At 48.6% G+C, this 26,534-nt stretch overlaps 1 pseudogene; it reads right to left on the bottom strand.

Moving 5' to 3' along the window:
- Positions 1-943: 943 nt before the first annotated feature.
- LOC130473896 (GRAM domain-containing protein 2A-like) lies at positions 944-26,506 on the bottom strand (annotated as a pseudogene).
- Positions 26,507-26,534: the final 28 nt, after the last annotated feature.

The raw sequence follows: 26,534 nt of genomic DNA, 5'->3' as shown, positions 1-26,534 counted from the left end.
CTATTGCCACATTTGGGAGGACTGAATGTGCCAGCTTCCCTCTGCTTGTTCCCAGTGTAGGCTGCCTCTGAACATAGAGGATCTGCTCTTAGCCCTTATGGGTATCTTAATTAAACTGATCCTATTGCCACATTTGGGAGGCCTGAAGGTGCCAGCCTCCCCCTCCTTGTTCCCAGTCGTAGACTGCCTCTGAACACAGAGGCTCCACTCTTAGCTCGTATGGGTATCTTAATAAAACTGATCCTATTGCCACATTTGGGAGGACTGAATGTGCCAGCTTCCCTCTGCTTGTTCCCAGTGTAGGCTGCCTCTGAACATAGAGGCTCCACTCTTAGCCCTTACGGGTATCTTAATAAAACTGATCCTATTGCAACCTTGGCAGAGTGTGTGATCGCTTTGGGAACAATTCCTTCCAAACTATTGGGGCTCAGGAAAAATTTCAGATGCTTAATAATAATAAAAAGATTTCCTTCACAAAAAGGAGGAACCTTCGTACTAGCCAGAAAAGTGACGTTGCAGCCAATTTCAAAATCTGTTAAGTTTTTCCAGATGGGCAAATAGCTGTTTAAGGTCAGTAAACACCATGGGGTTCGGAAAAGTGAACATCTGCCTTCTTCGATCCTAATCCTCCACCAGTCTGCTGATTAACCAAAAAATTTCATTTGAGACCTCCTTGCTCCTTCCTTGGTAGGTGAGGAGGTAGCCCAAATTCAGCCCTGCTAGCCATACAAAAAAGACTTTGGAGAGCCAGTGAGTTTTGAAGGTGTCCCTTGAGTGCGTCTCAAAAGAAAACATTGGCCTTGTTTCACTGGGATGTTAAAATTCGGCTTCTAACAAAAACCTGTGGAGTTTCTGGCACGAGCTGAGATTTTTGGGGATGGAGCACACGAACTCTTCTGTTAAAGATCTGACCAGCAGGAAAGCCATGGAAAGTTCATGCAGGGCCCCCGGTAGGGGCCGGATCCAGCCTGCCTCAGCTTGCTTTGTACCTGTCAATAAAGAAAAGATACAAGGCTTAGCAAAGTCAAGTGACCAATTGCATTTTTACCCTGTCCTTTTATAAGGGGCTCAGCAGGACATGTGTGATTCTCCCTTCTGTTATATACTCACAACCACCCTGTCAGGTAGGCTACGCGAAGAGCGACTGGCCCAAAGTCACCCAGCAGTCCTCAGCAGGACATGTGTGAGTCTCCCTTCCATTATATACCCACAACCACCCTGTGAGATAGGCGAGGCCAAGAGTGACCGGCCCCAAACAATCCAACGAGCTCTCTAACCACTATACCAGACAGCCTCTCAAGGGCCAAGGGAAACCTGGCCAGTGAAAGGTAAAGCCTGGATGAGTCACCAAGACAGTGATCAAATAGTTTAAAAAATAAATAAATAAATAACCAAAGCAGCAGGGGGGGAAGTCCTTGGGGAGTTCTGACTTGCATTGACTTTGACAGGATAGTTGCACAGTGAAAAGAGAAGGTCTGTTATGGCAGAAGAGACTTGGAGGCTCAATTATATCAGCATTGGTAATGGGGCGAGGTCTGCCAGCGGCCCCATGCATGGGTGGGGGCTGGAAAGGAAGCGGCTGGAAACGAGATCAGAGATCTGAGCCGGAGCTTTGGAGCCGCCAGGCATGAAGGGTGGGGCAATCATGGACATGGCACAGCCAGGACGGAATTTGGAGAAGGGAGTCAGTTTCCTGTCCCAGCAGGGAGCCATGAATCATTTTAATTTTTTTTTAAGCTGTTTTAAAAATGGTTCAAGTGTAAAAGCCCTGCTCCAACATTTGCGAGCTGATTTAAAGAAAGGCAATGCACTGGAGAATTCTCCCCCTACCTTCCCTCTATTTATTTATTGAGCTCCTCATAGCCCAGTGAGCATTTGGAGCGACCTTATATCGAATGAGACCCTTGGTCCACCAAGGTCAGTACTGTGTACTCAGACCGGCAGCGGCTCCCCAGATTCTCAGGCAGAGGTCTTTCACATCACCTACTGCCTGGTCCTTTTAACTGAGGGTGCCGGGGAATTGAACCTGGGACCTTCTGCATGCCAAAAGGATGCTCTTCCACTGGGCCGCCGCCGCTCCAAAGGCAAGCTTGATTTACTATTTATGAACATACAAAGCTGCCTTAAATGACAGCAGCAAACACAACAAAGCGATTTGCAAAGGCTGTTTCCACACCATTCTCTGTGGCTCAGAGGTAGAGCATCTGCTTGGTATGCAGAAGGTCCCAGGTTCAATCCCCAGCGTCTTCAGTTAAAGGGACTAGGCAAGTAGTTGATGTGAGAGACCTCTGCCCGAGACCCTGGAGAGCCGCTGCCGGTTTGAGTAGACAATACTGACTTTGATGGACCGATGGTCTGATTCAGTATAAGGCAGCATCGTGTGTTCAGGTGTTCAATTGGTAGTTGCCAGTTTCGGCAGGGGTGGTGTCTGATCTGGGCCCTCCTTGGCAAGAGCGTGCCCCTGGATCTCTTTCGTGGATCCACGGAGAAGTGTTTTCTCTCCTCGCCTTTTCCCCAAGCTAGCTTAAGTGTGCAGCATCGGAGTAGCTGGAATGAGCCCAAATGTAGAGAATGCACAAAAGTTACTGCAGTTTAACATACAAAGGCCTATGCAAAACAAGAACAGAAGGAAGCTAAGGGTTACAGCATCCACCCCCGGCATTCTTGTGCTGTGATGCTCCCTTGAATAAGCTGAGAGTCAGCCTTGAAGCTATGAGAGGAGAGAAGAAGAAGAAAAAGAAAAAGAAGAGTTTGTTTTATATGCCGACTTTCTCTACCACTTAAGGAAGAATCAAACCAGCTTACAATCTTCTTCCCTTCCCCTCCCCACAACAGATACCCTGTAAGGTAGGTGGGGCTGAGAGAGCTCGGAGAGAACTGTAACTAGCCCAAGGTCACCCAGCTGGCTTCATGTGGAGGAGTGGGGAAACCAACCCAGTTCTCCAGATTAGAGTCCACCGCTCCAAACCACCGCTCTTCACCACTACACCACGCTGGAGAGTTATGCCTATGGAGAACTTCTTACAATCAAATAATGGGTGTGTGTTTGCAGAACGGGGTTCCTTGGTGAATCGATACTTCGAAAAACATTCCCAGCCTGGGATAATGGAATTTCTCTGTGGGGCGTGGCGTTCTTTGCCTTTTGGCTGTGATCTCCTCCTCTCTGGCAGCCTTCAAGCAGCAGCTGGATGGACACATGTTAGGGAGGCACTAGGCTGATCTTGCCTTGAGCAGGGGTTTGGACTAGATGGCCTCGATGGCCCCTTCCAATTTTCTGGTTTTATGATTCTGCGCTCTAGGTTATGGGCAGAATCCAGACCATCCTTGTGGGTCTGATTCAGTATAAGGCAGCTTCATGTGTTCATGTGGTTCTGAAGAAAGTGGATTCCACTGGGAGGCTGATCTAATAATCACTTTTGGTTTCACACATGAAGCTGCCTTATACTGAATCAGACCCTTGGTCCATCAAAGTCAGTATTGTCTACTCAGGCCGGCAGCAGCTCTCCAGGGTCTCAGGCAGAGAAAGGTCTTTCACATCACCTACCTGCCTAGTCCCTTTAACTGGAGATGCTGGGGATTGAACCTGGGACCTTCTGCATGCCAAGCAGATGCTCTACCACTGAGCCACAGCCCCTCCCCAAGAGAGAACTACAAGGTTGGGGGTGCTGGGGAACATTTCCTTAATTCCTTGCAATGAGGGTCAGTAGTAGAGCATCTGCTTGGCATGCCGAAGGGCCAAGGTTCAATCCCTGGAAACTCCAGTTGAAAAGACCAGATAGAAGGTGATGGGAAAGACCTCTGCCTGGGACTCTGGAGAGCGGCTGCCAGCCTGAGTAGATAATTATGATTTTGATGGACTGAGGGTCTGATTCAGTATAAGGCAACTTCACATGTTCATGGGAAAATATCAGCTTGTAACAAAATTCTGGGTGTAGTCTTCGTTTCTTGCAAGTTCCTCTCTCTCTCCCTCTCGTGGAGATATTTTTAACATACGTCAGCTTTTAGTTGCATTCCAGATTCCGGTGCTCTCTTTGCTAAAAAAAAAAGCTGCAACTTGAAACGGGGGGGGGGGGGAGAAGAGTCTGTAACCAGATTGTGGGGAGACTCACTGTTGCTGCAGGTCCACTTCCGGCCAGGCCCCCATCAAGGTCAGCTGCTGTTCCAGTTGGACAATACGCAGACCAATGTATCCCGAGGAGAGAAGCAGGACCACCACTCTGAGCAAAAGAGGAGGCAGTTATTTACTTATTTATTACATTTCTATCCCGCTCTCCCCAGCCAAAGGCCGGGCTCAGGGCGGCTCACAAGAATACCACATACGATAAAAACATTAAAACTATGTTTAGAATAGCCCAATACAATCTAATAAATAAGGGCAAAGATGCCCAATGGTGCCAAAGAACGAATATCTGGCTGCAGCTGGCCAAGCAGATGGACAAATCCCAAGATGGTCTAAAACAAGAGGGGGAGATCAGCAGTGGTGGGAGGTTAGGGAGACCAGTATTTATATGGAGAACTGTAGCTGGCCTCAACCATAAGCCCAGCGGAATAGTTCCGTCTCGCACAAAACCAACTTCGGGAAGGTACTAAGTCTTGCAAACTGCTCTAGGAGCCTCTGAGCATGTACAGAGTTCCGTGCCAAGCAGTCTTGTGGGTCCTCACAGGGGCTCCTCCCTACTACAGCCACCATGCAGAGAGCAGATGTCAAGTGAATGTCTGAGCAGTTGTTTCTGGCTCCTCTGCCCTTTCTTTCTCTCTGGCTGGCGGCTGTTTCCAGTGATCATCAGTGCCCACTTGGGCAAGGGACATCATAGTGGCATGTGGCAGGTGCTCCTCACTAACTGGCAGAGGAGGAGGGGAGGGAGATAAGCCAGCCCTGCCCTTGTGACGCCAGGATGCATGCCAAGAAAGAGAAGGGGATCTGCAGGCCCAATCCCACCGCTGCCACCAAGTAGAGTCTATGATCATGGCCACTGCACAGTGGCAGATTCTCCAAAGGCCACAGGTCCTAGCAGCTGCTGACCCTCAACTTCCACCCTACTTGACCCCATAACTAGTGCATTGAGAACTGTGCTTCTCATTTCTACAAACCACTCACAACTTAGCCTGCTTGAGAAGCAATCACAGTTTCCCCAATGAAGCACTTTAAAAAATATTTATTTATTTACTTACTTCATTTATATCCCACCTTTGCTTATTAGAAAAAGAGCTGGGTTTTTATACCCCACTTTTCTCTACCTTTAAAGAATCTCAAAGCGGCTTACAATCACCTTCCCTTCACCTCCCCACAGCAGACACCTTGTGAGGTAGGTGAGGCTGAGAGAGTTTGGAGATAACTGTGACTAGCCCAAGGTCACCCAGCAGGCTTCATGTGGCGGAGTGGGGAAACAAACCCAGTTCCCCAGATTAGAGTCTGCCACTCTTAACCACTATGCCACACTAAGCATCATTTTAATCTGTACCTTTCTCCAAATAGCACAAGGTGCTGTTTTATCTTCAAACCAACACTGTGAGGTTGGCTGGACTGAGAGAACACTAACTGGGCCAAAGTTTCCTTCCCCTCCAGAGAACTTCATGGAAGGATTTGAATCCGGGTCTTCCTGCGTTGGGTCCAGGTAAAGCTCAAGCTCCCCCTCCCACCCCTCCACAAGACATACACCCAACTCACAAGAAGAGGTAGATAAGGATGACCATGTTGAGGAAGCTCAGGTGAGTCCACCAGGTCTTCAACGAGTTTTTCGGCTGTCCCCTTCCTGCAAAGAGAGAGGGGGGGAGTATTGAGGCTGTGAAAGATGGGCTCAAATTCATCAGCTGAAAAATCCACATGCCCTCTTGTAGAATTCATCCATATACAGCCCGCCTTTCTCACTGGGACTCAACGCGGATTAAACACAGTAAGGAAATACAATCTTTAAATGTGTTTTTTAAAAAAAAAAAAAAACAATCAAGTACTCTTTTTGCTAGTGGACCATGCTTTGTAAAGCTATTTGCTTACTAATGGTCAGAAATGGTTGGCTAACGGTTGGGAGGAGGCGGCCCTTCAAGTACCAGAACCAACGGGTTGAAATTAAATCAAAAGAGTTTCCGTCTAGACATTAGGAAGAATTTTCTAACAGAGCGGTTCCTCAGTGGAACAGGCTTCCTCGGGAGGTGGTGAGCTCTCCTTCCCTGGAGGTTTTTAAGAAGAGGTTAGATGGCCATCTGTCAGCAATGCTGATTCTGTGACCTTAGGCAGATGATGAGAGGGAGGGCATCTTGGCTATCTTCTGGTCACTAGGGGTGTGGAGGGGGGAGGTAGTTGTGAATGTCCTGCATTGTTCAGGGGGTTGGACTTGATGGCCCTCGTGGTCCCTTCCAACTCTATGATTCTATGATTCTACCCTGGCCCCAGGTACACATGAAGCTGCCTCATACTGAATCAGACCATCGGTCCATCAAGGTCAGTATTGTCTACTCAGACCAGCAGCAGCTCTCCAGGGTCTCAGGCAGGGGTCTTTCACATCACCCACTACCTGGTCCTTTTAACTGGATATGCTGGGGATTGAACCTGGGACCTTCTGCTCTAGCACTGAGCCACCAACCCTCCCCATCACCAGGAGCCAGCAAAGATTCCTCCAATAGCCGTGAATCTCCCTTGAATTGTTGCTAACGGCAGCAAACCATCTGCTGATAGCTGGGAATCTTCCTACACCTTTTGGAACGTGAAAAGCAGCAGACCAGGTGGGGGAAAGGAAAAGGATTAAAAAAAACCAGGCAGGAGGTAGCTCAACCAGAATGCAGAGGTAGACTGCCTCTGAAAATGGAGGTTCCACTCAACCATCCCGTTGCAATTCCAAAGCTATGGGGGAAGCGTCCGCTGGAGCTATCCCACTGTTTAGGATGCTGATCAAGCAGTGGCCGCAGGGGAGGCCCTGGAACTGTCTCCTAGTGGGTGGAGCAGTAAAGAATGGGTTCATCCGATTCAGCCAACTTGGGAAGGCCAGACCTGACTCACCTCTGCTTGTGACTGCCAGCATCTGCTCGTCAGGTGTTCCCGAGGGCTTCTGTGGTTCACTCAGTCCATCTACAAAGAAGATCTTCCAGTCACTATGGCAGGCAGGCATAGAAGAGGTTGAAAAAAATGTGGTTCGAAGGGTGTTCAGGTAATCTACATGTTCCCCCATAACAAGCAGAGGAAAATACTATTCTTTTCTAGAGTGACCAGCATTATAGGGAGAGGTAACATCTCCCATCCTTCTATGGGATACCAGCATGGTGTAGTGGTTAAGAGTGGTGGACTCTAATTTGGAGAAACGGGTTTGATTCCCCGCTCCTCCATATGAGCGACAGACTCTAATCTGGAGAACTGCAATCTGCCACTATTAACCACTACACCACTCTGGTGGAAGGACGCCTGGACAGGCCCCAAGGTGTTAGTGTGGGAGGTGAGGAAGGCAGATATCAAAGGAGACTTCTCTTAAAATAATCTTCACAGTGGAAAACTGTCCATTAAAACCACCACTGTGATCTGGGCTGAGAAGCACATCAGTGCTTCCAGTCCATTCCCCAAATGTGCTATTGCACGTTGGGCTAACTGTAGCCTCTCCATATTCTTCAGGGGAAGCCCTGCATAGACCGCATGACAAGAAACCAGTCTGGGTTGTTACTAGGGCTTTGTCGGTGACAGGCTGTTTACGATCCTTTAAGAAAGAGCGCCGCTGGTGTGCTAGTTGGCACTCTTGGATATTGGCATGTGTGTGTGTGTGCAGGGGGAGGGATGCTCAATGTGGAAAATGTGCAGTCAAACGACATGTGCAGCACAAGCATCTCTCACCATCCTCCTCCAGAAACATTTCATCCTCCACCGGGTTGTGGTCCAGCTGTCCTGAGGTCTATAAGGATAGAAGAGCGAGGGTGAAAACAAAGGCGAGCAGAAGAATCTGAAACTCTTCAGGACTTCCTCATCAGGAAGATGTTCCAATCTCATTTAGGTTCCCCCTTTCTGCACCATGTCCAGCTGGGTAACATCCTTTTTAAGAGGGGAATAACCAGAATCATACAGGATCCCAAAGGTGGTGGCCCCATAGATGAAGAAGGAGGAGGAGAAGAGTTGGAGAATCAAACCGGCTTACAATCACCTTCCCTTCCCCTCCCCACAACAGACACCCTGTGAGGTAGGTGGGGCTGAGAGAGCTCTAAGAGAGCTGTGACCAGCCCAAGGTCACCCAGCTGGCCTTATGTGTAGGAGAGGGGAAACCAACTCGGTTTGCCAGATTAGCGTCCACCGCTCATGTGGAGGAATGGGGAATCAAACCCGGTTCTCCAGATGAGTGTCCACCACTCCAAACCACCACTTGTGAGGGGGGAGGCATTCTTGTGAGGGGGTTAAGGAACACATACATGCAGCTGCCTTATACTGAATCAGACCTGCCAGCCTGAGCTTGGTGAAGAAGAAGAGGAAGAGGAAGGAGGAGGAATTGGATTTTATATGCCGACTTTCTCTAGTACTTAAGGGAGAATCAAACCGGCTTACAGTCACCTTCCCTCCCCCCCCCCACAACAGACACCCTGTGAGGTAGGTGGGGCTGAGAGTGAGACTAGCCCAAGGTCACCCAGCTGGCTTCATGTGGAGGAGCAGGGAAACAAATCCAGTTCACCAGATTAGCCTCCGCCGCTCATGTGGAGGAGTGGGGAATCCAACCCGGTTCTCCAGATCCGAATCCGCTGCTCCAAACCACCGCTCTTAACCACCACCCCACGCTGGCTCTCATAGAAACTGTGGCTCAACGGCAGACCACCCTGCTTTGCGTGCAAACGGTGGGAGTTCCAGTCCCCCGCATCACTATCAGCAGGTGTTGGGAAAGAGGCCCCAAAACTTGCCCCTCAGAAGAGGCACTTCGGACTGGCCGCACCAACCATCTATCTTATCACCAGTCACTTTCGTACAAAACGTGGGATTTAGGGTTGCTTCATATTCCAGATCCGGCCACTTTGTTTGCCAGCCCTTTCCGAATTAATTCCCAAATATAACATTCATGGCCACGGGGGCTCTTTTGCTGCCACCCCCAGCGCATGCATGCTGCCTCTTACCAGAGATATCTTAAGGAGATGCTCTGGGCTGTTGTGAGATGCTGTTGGACTGGGGTTCCGGCTGCCGTCCTTGGAGAAGGGGAAGGAGAAGAGGCGTTAGTTCCCCCGAGACACCCAGAGAACTCTGCGGGACAGTGTTGCCGACTTATGGCCCCAAACTGTACATTACCCTGGAGTCCAGGGGAAGAGGATGGGGCAAAGGGATTAGCCAAAGTACGGGCCGAACCAGGACAGTTACCTGCAGATGTTTACAAACAGAACGCAGCAGCTGGTAAGTGGTTTCTCGTGAACGCAATGATCCGAACACAAACTATGGACCGGAAAGAAAAAGAGGAAGAAAAAATGCATCACCGTATTCCCCAGAACAGAGATGAATGAATCTTCCCCATTTCATTCCTTTTTTATGTGCACTTCTATCTGGCGGAACAAATTTAGTGTCACTTTATGTTTTCCTCAGCAGTTTCAGTTCTCTGCTTTTGGGGGCTGATTCTGAAGACTGGTTTTTGTGATCTACAAACGCTGTATTGTTTTTAGGTGCCATTCAGACCATTTTAAATACATAGGGCATTCAAACTACAACAATTCTGGCCTAGGTAGCCCAAAGTGCCCGTCAAGACCAGCTTAGTTCTGAGACTGCAAATTTCAATACCTTTGTTCCTTCCCAGGACAAAAAGAAAAAATGATGAAAAAGAAACGAAGAAGAAGAAGAGCTGGTTTTTATATGATGACTTTCTCTACCACTTAAGAAAGAATCAAACTGGCTTAACAATCACCTTCCCTCCCCCTCCCCACAAGACCCTGAGAGGTAGGTGGGGCTGAGCGAGCTGTAAGAAAACTGTGACTAGCCCAAGGTCACCCAGCAGGCTTCATGTGCAGAGGTGGGGAAACCAACCTGGTTCACCAGATTAGTGTTTGCCACTCATGTGTAGGAGTTGGGAAACCAACCTGGTTCTCCAGATTAGCGTCCGCCACTCATGTGGAGGAGTGGGGAATCAAACCTGGTTTTGCAGATTAGAGTTCACCACTCCAAACCACCGCTCTTAACCACTACACCACGCTGGTTATTAAAAGATGAGTCTGAAGCCAGCAGCTACTGGAAATCTTGGCCAACTCTTTCCCCCACTTCTATTCCTATTCCCCATGGCATTCAGTGGTTTATACACTTTCAAACATAACCTTGGCAGCCTTAAGGACTAGCAGCTTAGAGACCTTTTTTTAAAAGCACAAGAGATTCTCAGATTGCTAGAGATTTCCAAGGAGAGACGCCTCTCCTCCTCCTCTCTCATTTCAAAGCTGCTTACCTTCTCCCCCTCTTCTGTTCGGATGCTGATGGCGTTGGGTACCAACAGAGCCGTGTTGGCTTTCTTGAGGACGCTGACGGTTGCCACTGGAATGATGACCTGGTCCAGGGAAAGGAAGGGAGAACGTCAGAAGGACTGCGGCCCCCTAGTATTCCCAGGCCTTGACCATAATGGCTCAAGCTAGAGCAATCTGGTCAGATCTTGGGAGGCTAAGCAGGGTTGGCCCTGGTTAGTGCTTGGACGGGGGACTACCAAGGAAGCCTAGGCAATGGTAAACCACCTCTGAACCTCTCTAGCCTTGAAGACCCTATAGGGTCACCACCAGTCATCTGCAACTTGATGGCATTTCCCCCCACTGCCCATAGGGTTGCCAACCTCCAGGTGGCGCCTGGGGATCTCCTGCTATTACAATTCATCTCCATCTGACCCAGATCAGTTCCCCTGGAGAAAATGGCTGCTTTGGAAGGTGGAGTCGATGGCATTATACCCTGCTGAGGTCCTCCCCCTCCCTAAACCCCACCCTCCCAAGGCTCCACCCCCAAAATCTCCATGTATTTCCCAACCCAGAGCTGGCAACCCTAACTACCCAGTTATTCCTAGAAGGTTGCTGTGGCCATTCCCAACTCTAGACTTGGGGCTCTCCAGCTCAGGATTCTCAGTTGGTGATCGGAGGCAGCATGAAGGAGGCCAAATGTCCATTATGAGGGTTGACCCTCCTTGACCTGACCCTCCCCACTAGGGTTGCCAACCTCCAGGTACTAGCTGGAGATCTCCTGCTATTGCAACTGATCTCCAGCTGATAGAGGTCAGTTAACCTGGAGAAAATGGCCGCCTTGGCCATTGGACTCTATGGCATTGAAGTCCCTCCCCCTCCCCAAACCCCTCCCTCCTCAGGCTCCGCCCTCAAAACCTCCAGGTATTTCCCAACCCAAAGATGGCAACCCTACTCCAACCCCTTCTGGCTTCTGCAGACTCTAAACGCCTACCTTGACTTCACGCCGCAGCATGCTGCAGTAGAAACAGACGTGGTTGTGGGAAATGTACAGGCGGCCATGGTAGGGCACCTCCCGCAGCCAGGCACATGAGAAGGCTGTGGGAGAAGACCAAGGAAGGAGAGAGTTAGTGGGGAGATCTGGAGAAGGAACGCGCAAGATAGGATCAGGGACCGGGTGGGGGGTGGGGTGCCACATACTGTCTAAGAGCTCCTCCTCTTCAGGAAGATCTTTAAAGGCCCGGTGGAAGTTTGTAGAATGCTTCATCAGCTGGCGACAGGGGGAAAAGGGGGAGATGCGTTAGCGATGGATAGGGTTGCCAACCTCCAGGTTTTATACCCCACTTGAAGTCCCTCCCCTCCCCAAGCCCCTTTAGGGATGACGCCAAACATTCTGTTCCCCTGCCCATGTTGCAAATGGCAGCCAGAGGTTGAGCATGGCTGGCCTACACCATAGAATCATAGAGTTGGAAGGGACCACCAGGGTCATCTAGTCCAACCCCCTGCACAATGCAGGAAATTCACAACTACCTCTCCCCCCACACCCCCAGTGACCCCTACTCCATGCCCAGAAGATGGCCAAGATGACCTCCCTCTCATGAACTGCCTAAGGTCATAGAATCAGCATTGCACCCACCTAAGTAAGTTAATAGCAGATATAAGATTTGAACTGGGGACCTCTCGATGCAAAGCTCAGTCTTAGCTGCTAGGCAACACTCCCTCTCTGGCTCCTAGCACCCAAGGGGGCTTTCTATAAGATCCTTCATTTCACAGAAAACATGACACCTCGCGTCAATGCATTTGTACCCTAAGCTAGATCCAAGATTTATCATGCTGGGGAATCCTGTTAATTTTAATCAAAGGTGGTAGATTATATACAGCCGATTACGGGAATGCAGATGCCCAGGGGATATTGGGCTCAGTCTGTTCAAGGATTGCATATAGGAGGAACACTGTGACCTGATTGGAAATCTCCTGCCAATGGCAGGGATCCAGCCCAATTAGAGTAGTTAATTAAAAAGCCATGGGATATCATGCACATGAGTAAACTGGCATGTGATATCCAAACAAGCCGGGGAAAATTGCAGGAGGAGGTTTGACAAGTGAGATAGGAACAAGTTTCTGGAGCAATTTGAGGCAGGTCAAATAGCCATGAGAGGGAAAACTGCATACACTGGAAGAAGGAGAAAGAGAAGGGAAGGAGAAGGAGAAGAAGAAGAAGAGTTGGTTTTTATATGCCAATTTTCTCTACCTTTTAAGGAGTCTCAAACTGGTTTACGATTGCTTTCCCTTCCTCTTCCCACAACAGGCACCTTGTGATGTAGGTGGGGCTGAGAGAGTTCAGAGAGAACTGTGACTAGCCCAAGGTCACACCCAGCAGGCTTTGTGTGGAAGAGTGGGGAAAACAACCCGAATCTTCGGATTAGAGTCCGCCACTCTTACCCACAACAACAACATGCTGGCTCTCTAGAGGACTGGGATCGTGCCCCACCCCAAATCTCCAGGGATTTTCCAAGCTGGAGTTGGCAACCATGCCTCAAACTAATCTCTAGCTTTCTTAAGATAAAGAGGGACACATTTTTCTGCACAATAAGGAACCTGCATGCTCCCCATCATTGCTGGGGAAGGGGTCCAGCTAATCTTTGGCTTTGATACCCAGGGTAACAAAAGAGGCTTGCTCTAACCTGGATGGCCCAGGCTAGACTCATCTTATCAGATTCTGGAAGCTAAGCAGGGTCGGCCCTCATTAGTACTTCGATGGGAGACCACCCAGGGAGATCAGGGTTGTTATGCTGAGGCAGGCAATGGCAAACCACCCCTGGATGTCTCTTGCCTTGAAAACCCTATGGCAGGAGTGTCAGACATAAGGCCCACGGGCCGGATCCGTCCGCATGAGAGTTCTTATCCAGCCCGTGAGCCAGCCGAGGCAGCCACACACACCCCTCTCTCGATCTGGACTGGGGAGGTATGGCCCGGCCCAACCAAGTGACATTTATAAGAACATAAGAAAGGCCCTGCTGGATCAGACCCAGGCCCATCAAGTCCAGCAGTCAGTTCACACAGTGGCCAACCAGGGGCCTCTAGGAAGCCCACAAGCAAGACAACTGCAGCAGCATTTTCCTGCCTATGTTCCACAGCACCTAATATAACAGGCATGCTCCTCTGATCTTGGAGAGAATAGGTGTGCATCATGACTAATATCCATTTTGACTAGTAGCCATGAACAGCCCTCTCCTCCATGAACATGTCCACTCCCCTCTTAAAGCCTTCCAAGTTGGATGCCATCACCACATCCTGGAGCAGGGAGTTCCACCATTTAACTATGCGTTGTGCGAAGAAATACTTTATCTGTTTTGAATCTCTCACCCTCCAGCTTCAGCAGATGACCCCGCGTTTGGGTATTGTGAGAGAGGGAGAAAAGCTTCTCCCGGTCCACTCTCTCCAAATCATGCATAATTTTATAGACCTCTATGACTCTCCTCAGCCACCTTCTTTCTAAGCTAAACAACCCTAAGCATTTCAGCTGCTCCCCATAAGGCAGTTGCTCTAGTCCCCTGATCATTTTGGTTGCTCTTATCTGCACCTTCTCAAGGTCATAACTGGCCCTTGTAACAATTGAGTTTGACTCCCCTGCACTACGGGCTTGCCATAAATCAGCTGGGAATTGACAGCAAAGAAAGGAGGGGAAATTAGGAGCCCAATTGTTTCCTTTTCTTCTCCAAGTAACTTTCAGTGCATCTAGAAACCTGTTCTGCACTGGTAACCTCCTAATTCAATGAAATCGGCAGCACCTTCTTATCTTCCATTTTAGGATCTGACAGACTGCAGACTAGGAGAATCTCCTTCGTATCCTGAAAAGTCTCTGTTCCCTTCCTTTCTCTTTCCTGCTTCCGACAACCCCTCCAGACAAAGAGCTTGCTGAACTTGTAGTATTTTGGTCAGTTGAAACAAAAAGAAATTACACAACAGTTTGGGGAATTTTGTAGGGTGCTTCTTCCTGCTGATTAGGAAGAATTTGGATTAAACTCATTAAAAAAATATAAGCCATTTATGTTTGGTAATTACTAGCGCGTTCCAGGCTGAAGTGCCCCGCATATTTTTTTTTAGTTTTTCACACTGAACCGTCATTCAGGAAGAGACTGCAAAGCTGGTATGCTCCGGCTTCGCAGTTTCTTCCAGAATGACGGTTCAGCGTGAAAAACTCAAAAAAAAAAAAAATGAGGGGCACTTCTTACGAGCCCCTTTAACGCGACCTTTTGTGTTTGCTCCGCCCCGCCTCGAAGAATCCCCTCAAGGAAGCATGCAAAATCACAGCTTCAGGCGTTAGCTATGCAAACGGCGGTTGCTAATGGCTATGCAAACAAAGGAGTGAAGGAGCAGGCGAGTGGGGGTGGAATTTCTCTTTTTGCATTGGGTCCGTGAATAGGAATTTTAAAGGTCGCATTAAAAAAAAAAGCTTTGAGCATAAAAATTGACCCTGCATAAACGGCCATATTGAAAGTATTTTAGAAGACCTAATGCCCCTCCGCCATTCAATGCCCCCCCCAACCATGTTAACTTACATTGGAGATGGAATTTCTGCGCTGGGAAGAACCAGTTTCCTTTTCTACCTCTTTGGAGAAAGACAGATCGCAGGTTTTGGATCTAGCGTGAGAAAGAGAAACGAACAATGTTTCTGCACCATATTTCAAAATGGGGTCACCCTGTGAAAAAACATTACAGATCTTGCTTTTAAATCCAACATTGAGGTAAATCTTCCTTCATTAGACACCTTCAGGCGGTTCACTCCATCCGATTTCAATCCCACGCTTGGGGTGACGTACACAACAAACCTGTGAGGTAGGCTATGATGAATGAGCTTCACGGCAGAAGGGGGATTTGAACCCAAATCTGCCATGTCCTAGTCTGACTTACGGTTGCCAACCTCCAGGTGGTGGCTGGAGATCTCCGGCTATTACAACTGACTTCCAGGCGACAGAGATCAGTTCCCTGGAGGAAATGGCCGCTTTGGCCATTGGACTCTATGGCATTGAAGTCCCTCCCCTCTGTAAACCCCGCCCTCCTCAGGCCCCACCCCCAACATCTCCAGGTATTTCCCAACCTACACATGAACTAGGGTTGCCAAGTCCCACTTCGCCACCAGAGGGAGGTTTTTGGGTTGGAGTCTGAGGAGGGCAGGGTTTGGGGAGGAGGGGCTTGAACGCCATAGAGTCCCATTGCCAAAGCGGCCATTTTCTCCAGGTGAACTGATCTCTATTGGCTGGAGATCAGTTGTAATAGCGGGAGATCTCCAGCTAGTACCTGGAGGTTCACCACAAGAAAAGAAGGCTCAGTGCTGTAAGGATAATTGGAGCAACCCAAAACAGCACTATAACACTATAAAGCAAATAAGTGAATTTTATAAAGTGCAAAGTGAATAAATATATACAGCATATACAAAGGGAGTACAAACAGATACAAAATTTACACTAACAATCCAATAAATATGACTTATCAAGAGGATGCCAAAGATCCTAATTCAACAGGTAAGTTCAAGTATTCAACCAATTAAGGTATCATTTGATATTAGAATTTTTTTTTTTTTAGTCGTTCAAATTCTTTTTAGGTTGCAGTTATTGGAACAAAGCCACAGGAAAAAGATGTCAGACGTGTCGTCTAGATCGGGACCATGTTTCGCATATGGCTTCTTCGGTGACCTGTATCTGTGTATCACAAATGCATGTATTCAACTAATAAATCAACATTTATAATATACATTAAAACATTATTTAATAATAAAAAGACTATGCAAGCATAAATATTCTTACCAATAATAAATATATGTATAAGTGCCTTAGTAGGTGTTGTCTCATAGGGACCACAAAGATTTGTATCCAGGTCTCCAAAAGGACAGAGTAGTCAAGGAAAGATAAGGATGGAATTTAAAAGTAAAAGGATTTGGCTCTTAAATGATCGCATCTGTAGCAGACAGACTCAGAAAAAAGGGCTCTTAAAGTGATACTATCCTAAAAAACAGGAATAATCTAGTTCATTGTTTAGACCATTGGGAGACAATGTTCCCATAAGGAAAATAAGTTTGGTCTCCATTTGGTGCAGTGTTTTTTGGATATTTTGCGAGTCATAGGGTCGACCACGGAATTGCCATAACACACAAAAGGAGAAATCCCTGTCTCCATGTCCTTTTTCTAAAAAATGGGCCGTAAGCGGGGCTTCAAAATTTCTGGAGCGAATTCTAGAGGAATGTTCAGAGATCCTAGTCCTCACGGGGCGAATGGTGCTGCCAATGTATTTTAAACCACATTTACATTCCACGCAATAAACGACATTTTTTGAAGCACAATTAAAGAAATTTTTTAGAAAGAAATGGCATCCTCTTGATAAGTCATATTTATTGGATTGTTAGTGTAAATTTTGTATCTGTTTGTACTCCCTTTGTATATGCTGTATATATTTATTCACTTTGCACTTTATAAAATTCACTTATTTGCTTTATAGTGTTATAGTGCTGTTTTGGGTTGCTCCAGTACCTGGAGGTTGGCAACCCTAACATGAACACATGAAGCTGCCTTATACTGAATCAGACCCTCGGTCCATCAAAGTCAGTATTGTCTACTCAGGCCGGCAGCGGCTCTCCAGGGTCTCAGGCAGAAAAGGGTCTTTCACATCACCTACTTGCCTGGTCCCTTTAACTGGAGATGCCAGCCCGGGGAATGAACCTGGGACCTTCAGCATGCCAAGCAGAGGCTCTACCACTGAGCCACAGCCCCTCCCCTAACCTGGACCTGGCAACCCTAGTCTGACCTGAAGCTGAGACTCACCTTGACAAGGAGGGATGGGTCCCATTTTGAGGTCCCTCAGCAATTGGTTCCTCCAAGCTCTGGGACTTCTTTTGTTCCCACATCTTCTTTTTCCCCTTCTTGTGCTTCCCGGAGGGGTCAGGCATATAGCTGGGGAGGAGAGAGGCTTGCTGAGTGACATCATATAGCCCGCCCTCACCTTAAGCCACAGGGCAGATGCCAGGGTTTCCTCCAAGACAGTCACCTTTGCAGTAATCACCCATCATTATAATAATGAGGCAACACATTTTCCTAAATCCTATGGTATCAAAGGGCAAATGGCAGCACAAGGAAGAAAGGATATCAGTGGAGCTGGCAAGAAGGAGTTGAGAGGAAGAAGAAGAAGAGGTTTTTCTATGCCGATTTTCTCTGCCACTTAAGGCAGACTCAAACCAGCTCACAATCACCTTCCCTTCCCCTCCCACAACAGACACCCTGTGGGGTAGGTGGGGCTGAGAGAGCTTTAATAGAACTGCGACTAGCCCAAGGTCACTCAGCTGGCTTCTTGTAGAGGAGTGGGGAAACCAATCCAGTTCACCAGATTAGCCTCCGCCGCTCATGTGGAGGAGTGGGGAATCGAACCTGGTTCTCCAGATCAGAGTCCACTGCTCCAAACCACCGCTCTTAACCACTAGACCATGCTGGCTGGTGTTGATTTTTGATGCATCCAAATTTAATTTAAACTGCTGTTTAAAATGAGCATCACATTTTTTTTTAATACCGCCTTTCCTTTATTGAAGTCACGAAGGTTCTCCACACCTCCATTTTATCCTCACAACAACTGTGTGAGGTAGGGACGGCCGAGCCAGCGTGGTGAAGCGGTAAAGAGCGGTGGACACTAATCTGGAGAACTGGGTTTGATTCCCCACTCCTCCACGTGAAGCCTGCTGGGTGACCTTGGGCTAGTCACAGTTCTCTCTGAACTCTCTCAGCCCCACCTACCTCACAGGGTGTCTGTGGTGGGGAGGGGAAGGGAAGGCGATTGTAAGCTGGTTTGAGACTCCTTAAAGGTAGAGAAAACCAGGGTATAAAAACCAACCCTTCTTCTTCTAACAGGTCCAATTAATTTTGTGACCGAACGGAGAATGGATCTCCCTGGTTGTCATTCCCAGGGCCTCTCATTGAGAGCCAGCGTGGTGTAGTGGTTAAGAGCGGTGGTTTGGAGTGGCGGACTCTGATCTGGAGAACCGGGTTTGATTCCCCACTCCTCCGCATGAGTGGTGGAGGCTAATCTGGTGAACCGGGTTGGGTTCCCCACTCCTACACACAAAGCCAGCTGGGTGACCTTGGGCTAGTCACAGCTCTCTCAGCCCCACCTACCTCACAGGGTGTCTGTTGTGGGGAGGGGAAGGGAAGGCGATTGTAAGCCGGTTTGAATCTCCCTTAAGTGGTGGAGAAAGTCGGCATATAAAAACCAACTCTTCTTGTTTTTCTTCTCCTCCTCCGAGGTCAAGAGAGGCCCAGGCCACTTCCATTCTTTTGGACGCCGCCCGTATATTAAAAAATAAAGAAATGTCACTGCCAACAGAGGAAGATATTAACTGACAGCACACGCTATAGGCAGTGTGGCCCAGGAACGGGACACAAGTGTAAATCTGTACGAGGAATGCCTTCTTCTTCCAATCCTGTCAGGGTATCTCTGGCGGCTGTACTTATAACCTCATTTGGAAATAATGTCAAAAGTCGACATTTGAGGCCCTCCGTGAACGTTAGGTCCAGGCTCAACGGCCCTCCCGGCCTCCCCGTGACAGGCACTGCAGGTTTGGGCGGTTACACTACAATTGGTCTTCATCAAGAGTGTAGGCTGGACATCACTGTCTGCTTAATCTTGACGGTTATGGTACACTAACCTTTTGTTACACTGATGTACCACTATGTTGATTAAACATTGAAACTCAGATTCAATCTGCAACTTCTGCCAGCAGAAGAGTCTACGCCAAGTCCTGGAAATTCAATGCAATTCCTGATTTCACAGAATGGATCGTCAAACGTTCCGATTTTGCTTTGATGGCTAAATTAACCCAACCGGTTAATATGAAACCAATAAACAAGTTTGGGTTGAAATGGCAGCCTTTTTATGATCATTTCTTGGGTGGCAAACAAAATGTTTTATCAAACAATGAAACGAATGATTTATTTGATGATAATTTAAAACAACAGACAAGGTGTTTAAATGTTTCCTCTTTCTCTTAGTGAATTTTAGATGTTGTAATATTTAGGTTAAATGTTAGAATTTATGGCAATATTTTTCCTTTGTCCTCTTAAACTTAATATTATGCAAAGGCTCAGAAGACAAAATTTGTACTATTTAATCTCCCCCATCCCCTTTTTTTCCTCCTTTCTGTATCCCTTGTATATAAAATAATAATAATTAAAAAAGAAACTCTGTCAGATTCGTCAGTCCTCTTTTGTCGCCGTCTTCCGCCAGCGGGTGAAGACATTTTTGGTGCCGTTCGTCATTCCCCCAGCAATCCCTCCTTCCTAGCCAAAATTTTTGAACCCAGGAGTATGTTTGTTGGGGGGTGGGTAGGCAATTGTGAACTATGCTTTCTTTCCACCTTCCTCCAGCTCTTGATAATTCCCAGCTCCCGCAGCCTTTCATTAGCAGGGAATTAATGAGGCATTCCATCAATTAGCACCGCTATTAATAAGAAGCCTCTCACCAATATAAGAGTTATTGCTTTATATAACCGCTCAGGCGGAGAGAGGAAAACAGCGCTTGGTGTGACCTTTAGCCCTCAATAAAACAAGCACGGACCCAAAAAGGCGAAATTCTCAGGATGCTAAATTTGCAATGAATACTATTTCTGCAAGTTTCTTTTTTTTCTTTTTTACACTCTTGCACAGAACAGGCACGACAACCCTTCTTATTTGAGGTTCTTGGGCCATTTACGCTGGGCTGTTTCCGTCGCGGTCACCCCGCTGACTGCTCCGGTGCTTTGTGTTGATTATGCACGCCTTTCCCGGCCGTCAGAGGTCGCCTCGCTCTCCCCATGCGTTTCCACGCGTTTTGCCCGTGTTTTCTGGATGCTGTTTTAGTGAGAATCCAGAAAATGTGGGCAAAACGTGCGGAAATGCGTGGGGAGACCAAGGCGACCTCTGAAGGTCGGGAAAGGCGTGCGTAATCAAAACAAAGTGCCGGAAGAATTGGCACTGGAGACGGCGGGGAAACAGCCTTGCATAAATGGCCATATAGATGAACTTGCTGTGCTCTGGAAGTCACTGTCGCCAGATATATCGATTCAATTCCGCTGCAAAGGCCTTTTATGCATGGGTTGTTTCTGTTGCCCTCAACAGAAACATGTTGCATGTATTCTGTTGCATGTATTTTCCGACCTTTAGAAGTCCCCTTGCGATTTCCCTGCGTTTTGTGGATGCTGTTTTACCCCGAGTTTAATGTCTGCCTTGATACCAAATTGAAAGCTGGTCCTGTGCATATCTGTCAATTCAGGGGTTTCTCCCCATGCCCATTCTTGCTTCTCCCTCCCACTTGTCTTTCCCCTTCCTCCAACCCTTCCCCTTGAAGCTGGAACACTAGGAGGCTGCTTATTGGTCAGTTTCACAACTAGTGTGGTCAGTTTCAGATCTCATCCTGATTTAACTGATTTTTTTTGTTTGCGACTAGCGAGTACGCTGAAATAATCACAAGCTACCTATGTGGCTGCTCATTTGGTCAGTTTGACAGCGAGTATTGGTCAGTTTCAGACTTTAGCCTGATCGCACATGTTTTTTTTGGTTTGCAACTAGCCAGAATGCTAAAATAATCACAAAGGACCTATGCGGCTGCATATTTGGTCAGTTTCACAGCGAGGTTTGGTCAGTTTCAGACCCTTGTGCAGAGTGATTTGATAATTCGACTGCAAATACTGCACATCGAGAGAGCGGCATATCCAACAGAAACAAGCCGGGCATAAAAAGCCAAATTAAAGAGGAAATCTGGTTGCGCGGGTTAGATCCAGAAACTGGCTGTCCTGAGTGCTGATTGGCTGGCTGCCTATGAACTCTATCTGCCTGGAGCTGTTTAGCAGATTTAAGAACCGCCCCCAATTTAAGATTTAAGCACCCAATGGATTTTTAAATTTGCAGAAACAGAAAAGCAGTACTGCCGATTGTTATCTGATATCCAGCTCAGGTCCTCTAAACACTGGGTTATTTTTGACAGCAAAATTTGCAACAAAATTTGCAAACGGGAATAGATATTCTCAAGGAAACACAGCCGTTAAAACCGCCACACCACAAAGCCTCCGTCTATGATGCTAAGTAAGTTGGATATCCAGGAAGGAAAGAGTAACGCTTTACTTTAGCTTGGCCCTCCTCCTTGTTGGAAGTTTCGGAGTCGGAAAATCAGCCTCTCCGAACAGGATACAGGCAATGAGTAGATCCAGTCATGCGGCTTCTACATTCCTGGGATTATCCTGGAAGAGGACTCCTGCCCACACAAGAACAGCAGCAACCTCAATGCTTAACAGTATTGCAAAACTGACTCACATATGATCTCCAGCCAAGAAACCTTCCTCTTCCATCAGAGATAGAAAGCCCTTATTGGACTCTCACAAATCGGTTTCTTGCAAATTTCAGTCAACAGATAACCAACCAAGTCCCACTAGCGAACAGCTTCACTGGAAACCAGTATGGATATCTGGAAAAGCCATGGTGATTCCCTGGACCACCAAATTCCTTCAAGTTTCACCTCTACCTACCAGGTTCTGCTCTGCCTCCATAGAAAAGAAGGAAGAAGGAGAAGAAGAAGAAGAAGAAGAAGAAAGAAGAAGAAGAAAGAAGAAGAAGAAAGAAGAAGAAGAAAGAAGAAGAGGAGTAGTAGTTAGTTTTTATATGCCGACTTTCTCTGCCACTTAAGGGAGAATCAAACCCGCTTACAATCACCTTCCCTTCCGCTCCCCACAACAGACACCCTGTGAGGTAGGTGGGGCTGAGAGAGTGTGACTAGCCCAAGATCACCCAGCTGGCTTCATGTGTAGGAGTGGGGCAACAAATCCAGTTCACCGAATTAGCCTCTGCCGCTCATGGGGAGGAGTGGGGAATCGAACCCGATTCTCCAGATCAGAACCCACCACTCCCAACCACCGCTCTTTTTTTTAATTATTATTTTTGCGTTACGACCTGGGTTAGCTTTATTCTGTTCTTCAAGTTTACATCGCGGCACCGGAGAGACCACAGTTACTAAAGTTTTCAAAATGAGTCCTAAAAATTACTACAGCGACTTGATTTTTCTTGCCTGCAAATTCTGGGGAACGCTGTCATGGAAACGGCCTTTGGCTTAAGCAATAAATATCAACCAAGGAGGGGTTGATATCAACCGCTCTCTATGGCAGATGGACGCCCATATAGGCGCTGCTGGGGCTCTCCTTCACCTGTATAGCCTCCCCTTTCCCCTTAGAATATAAGAAAGGCCCTGCTGGATCAGACCCAGGCCCATCAAGTCCTGCAGTCTGTTCACACAGTGGCCAACCAGGTGCCTCCAGGAAGCCCCACAAACAAGACGGCTGCAGCAGCATTATCCTGCCTGTGTTCCTGTGTGACATTGAGCGTCTGGCCACGCATCTGCCTCACCTGGAGGTGGCGGAGGCCGTAGAAATGGGCTTTCTGGATTAGTTGCCGGACTAGGGGATTGACCCTCCCCCCCCCCCCCGCAATCAGCCGCTTTGGACAGGGCCCAAGCGGAGGGCCGAATGGGAGTGATCCCTCTGGACTGCTTTTAAAGGGGAGGGGGGCTTTAGAGCATTTGTAACCCCCTCCCCATCCATTAAAGGTGGCGATGGGTGAGCCTGGGCTGCCCGGTCTGTGGTGTTCGGATGAAATGGGGGTCACGTTGCAGTTTGGGGAGGGGAGGATCGCTTGCCCGGTGCTGAGAGATCCAGCCACCTCAGTCGTCTGAGGCTAGTTGTATTTCCACATGGATTTTCTCTCCATCACCGAAGTCCAGCTGCCCCTCCAAACCACCGCTCTTAACCACAAGAAGAAGAAGGAAGGAGGAAGAAGAAGAATTGGGTCTCATACCCCACTTTTCTCTACCTAAAGGAGTCTCAAAGCGGCTTACAATCACCTTCCCTTCCTCTCCCCACAACAGACACCAGTTAAATCCCCCATGCCTGTATACTCTCCTAAACACATAAACTGGCCCAATGCCAAGTCAGATCCTGGGGCCATCAAGGTCAGTATAGCCTCCTCTGCCAAAGTGGTGTAGTAGTTAAGAGAAGCAGACTCTAATCTGGAGAACAGGGTTGGTTTCCCCACTCCTCCACATGAAGCCAGCTGGGTGACCTTGGGCTAGTCACAGTTCTCTCTGAACTCTCTTGGCCCCACCTACCTCACAAGGTGTCTGTTGTGGGGAGAGGAAGGGATTGTGATTGTAAGCTACCTTGAGAGTCTTTAAGGTAGAGAAAAGCAGGGTATAAAAACCAACCCTTCTTCTTCTCCAGGGCCTCAGGTAGAGGTCTTTCACATCACCTTTTTACCTGTTCCTGTTACCTTTGGATGCCGGGATTTGAACCCGAGACCTTCTGCATGCCAGTCAGATGCTCTGCCCATGGAAATACAGCCTTACTTCCCCTCCCCCCCCATTGGAAGCAGCTCTCTGGGGCCTCAGATGGGGAATGTTCTCTACCTATGCTCGCTATGTAAGATATTTAATTGGAGATTCCTGGGATTAAACCTGGGACCGTCTCCATGCAAGGCAGGTGTTCTGCCCCTGAGCCACAGCCCCACCCACCCGTAACATCTCCTCTCATTCTTTTCCAGAGATTCCCCCCCCCCCTTAAAACCAACGTGTTTTCACTTGCGGATGAACTAGAAAGCACAGCAGTTTTTTTGCTGGTTCCGCCACTCGTAAGTCTGACGGCTCTGATTTCTTGGACATGTATCAGAGGCATCTCATCAGCTCACAGAAGCTAAGAGAGCCAGCGCGGTGTAGTGGTGCAGTGGTTAAGAGCAGTGATTTGGAGCGGTGGACTCTGATCTGGAGCACCAGGTTTGATTCCCCACTCCTCCACGTGAGCGGTGGACGCTAATCTGGCGAACTGGATTTGTTTCCCCACTCCTCCACACGAAGCCAGCTGGGTGACCTTGGCCTAGTCACAGCTTTCTCAGCCCCACCTACCTCACAGGGTGTCTGTTGTGGGGAAGGGAAGGCAATTGTAAGCCAGTTTGAGTCTCCCTTAAGTGGTAGAGAAAGTTGGCATATAAAAACCAACTCTTCTTCTTCTTCTAAGCAGGGTCGGCCCTGGTTGGTACTTGGATGGGAGACCACCAATGACGTTCAGGGTTGCTCCCCAGGGGCGGGCAACAGCAAAACCAACTCTGTTCCTCTTGAGCCTTGAAAACCCTTCAGGGTTGCCATGAGTTGGCTGTGTATTTGACGGCAATTTCAACCACCACCATCCCTGACCTGGATGGCCAGGTTAGCCTGATCTTGTCAGATCACGGAAGCTAAGCAGGGTCAGCCCTGGTTAGTATTTGGATGGGAGACCACCAAGGAATACCAGGGTTGCTGTGCTGAGACAGGCAATGGCAAAACCACCTCTGTTCATCTCTTGCCTTGAAAACCCTAGGGGGGTCTCTGTACATCAGCTGCGACTTGAGGGTCCTTTCCACGACCACAGCTGTATACGTCTGTTGACACAAAAATGGGACAAGGGGCCACTGGGACCTTAAGGACTAACTGGATTTTGTTCTTATGCTGGGATAAAATAATCCTAAAGTGCTTCCAAGGAATACCCGGGTGGTGACACAGAGGCAGGCAACGGCAAACCACCTCTGTTCATCTCTTGCCTTGAAAACCCTGTGGGTACCGGTAAATTGGCAGCCACTTGAAAGCACTTTCCCCTCCATCCGAGGCAACCTCCCCGCTCCAAAAGGACGCAATTCCCAAGTTTATATTCCAGATCTAAAATATATAACAGACCAGACAGGGGTTTCTTTCACCCACGTGAACCAGTGTGGTGTAGTGGTTAAGAGTGATGGACTCTGATCTGGAGAACTGGGTTTGATTCCCCACTCCTCCACATGAGCAGCATACTCTAACCTGGAGAACCGGGTTTGATTCCCCACTCCTCCACATGAAGCCTGCTGGGTGACACTGGGCTAGTCACAGTTCTCTCTGAACTCTCTCAGCCTCACCTACCTCACAAGGTGCCTGTTGTGGGGAGGGAAGTTGAAGGTGATTGCAAGCTGATTTGAGACTCCTTAAAGGTAGAGAAAAAGCAGGGTATAAAAACCAACTCCTTCTTCACAAGGAACAGAAGGACCACAGAAAACTGGATCCAACTCATTCCCAAAAGTATAAGACTTATAAGTCAGGATGATAGTGCTGCGGATTGTGTACCGAGTATGTTTGCCACACCGGTAGCGAGCACATCCCAGGGAAACAGGGTACCAGAGAGCAGAATAAAAATTGGGGGAGAAGGGATGAGGAAGGTTGATTGGGGGGGGGGGGCAGGCTGGGAGCCAGGACATCTGGGTCCCTCCCCGATTCCGAATCTCGAAATGAGCTTCGAATTGGAACGAGAAAGGTGGCTGAAAGCCCCAGAATGTGACCGGAGGGGTGTGTGTGGGGTGTGTGTGTGTGTGTGTGTGTTAAAATGGAAGAGAGTCTGGCTGTGGGTCAGGATCCCCCCCCCCCATGCTTTTGGTTGTGTGTGTGTGTTAAGTGCCCTCAAGTCGCTCCCGACTCAGGGCGACCCTATGAATGAAAGTCCTCCAAAATGCCCTGTCTTTGACAGCCTTGCTCAGATCTTGCAAAGTGAAAGCCGTGGCTTCCTTGATTGAGTCCACCCATCTCTGGTTGGGTCTTCCCTCTTTTCCAATTCTTTCCCATTCAAATTCTTTTGGATAAAGAATTGAAAACTGGAAGGGGAGGTTCTGGCTCGAACCCGGGACGCCTGGGTGCTCTGCTCTGCTTGCGGGAGGGGCTCAAACTGTAGATGGGGGGGGGGGATGCGGACGCGCGGCTTCTCGGGGCTGGGTGGGAGAGGCGGTACCTGCGATTGGCCAGAGCCAGGCCGTCGGGTCCCGCGGCGATGCCCAGGTTCGCCATCCCGGAGGAACGGCGGCAGGTGCGATGTCCGGGTGATGGGCGGGGAGGGAGGGAGGGAAGGAGGGAGGGAGGGAGCCCCGAGGCGCCGCCCTGCCCTCCCCCCCGTCCGGTCTCCTCCCCTTTCCCATCTCCAGCTGGGGATCTCGAACCCCGAACCTCGAAGGCGAAAGTGGATCTCTTGGACCTGGGCTCGAACCTCCGACAAAGGGCGTTCAGAAGGGGTGGGCAGCGGGAGCAGGGTTCGATTCGGAGCCATTGGGAACGAAACCGGCGTGACTCCGGAT

Source organism: Euleptes europaea, chromosome 2, assembly GCF_029931775.1.
Source record: "Euleptes europaea isolate rEulEur1 chromosome 2, rEulEur1.hap1, whole genome shotgun sequence".
NCBI classification, from domain to species: domain Eukaryota; kingdom Metazoa; phylum Chordata; class Lepidosauria; order Squamata; family Sphaerodactylidae; genus Euleptes; species Euleptes europaea.
Note: the sequence above shows the minus strand (reverse complement) of the source record. Positions and strands in the feature narration are given on the sequence as shown.